The sequence below is a fragment of the Sinocyclocheilus grahami genome, unplaced genomic scaffold (assembly GCF_001515645.1).
Source record: "Sinocyclocheilus grahami isolate Dianchi unplaced genomic scaffold, SAMN03320097.WGS_v1.1 scaffold877.1, whole genome shotgun sequence".
Classification (NCBI taxonomy): domain Eukaryota; kingdom Metazoa; phylum Chordata; class Actinopteri; order Cypriniformes; family Cyprinidae; genus Sinocyclocheilus; species Sinocyclocheilus grahami.
The window spans coordinates 207,123-207,726 of NW_015506056.1; positions in this window are offsets into that span (position 1 = coordinate 207,123).

The following is a 604-nucleotide window of genomic DNA, read 5'->3' on the forward strand; positions in this document are numbered from 1 at the left end:
AGAGGAGGTGTGGAACGGTATTTCTCTGTTTATCTTCTACAGAAGCTGGAGATCACTATTTATCTCTCTCTCTTCCTCCTTCTCTGGCTCCTAAATACACATCACAAAGGAACCAATCATTTATCAGCACACAGCCCTATAACGAGTGACAGACGCAGTGTAAACACACTCATGCTGAGGGGCAAACTTTCCCCTTCAGTGATCTGAGGATAGATCTGGTTTTCCTTCTAATTATCCTAGGAATATAAGGAATGTCTTGCTCTGAAATATACCAGTACTGATGGTGTCCAAAATCAGCAGGTTAATTGAATTGGAAAATTCTATTTGTAAACATTCAAAATTGGCTTCACTTGACACCAAAATAATCTCTGTTGGTATCTTACCAGGAATAGTTCACCCAAAAAATGTTGCCAATATTTACTCACCCTCATGCAGTTCCAAAACTGTGACTTTATTTCTTCTGTGGAATCATATTGCAAAATGCTGTGAAAAACATCAGCATGCTGTATGTTTAGAAAGATTACTAATAACAAAAATAAAAAATAAAAAATAATATACTTATAAAATAATATATATATATATATATATATATATATATATATAT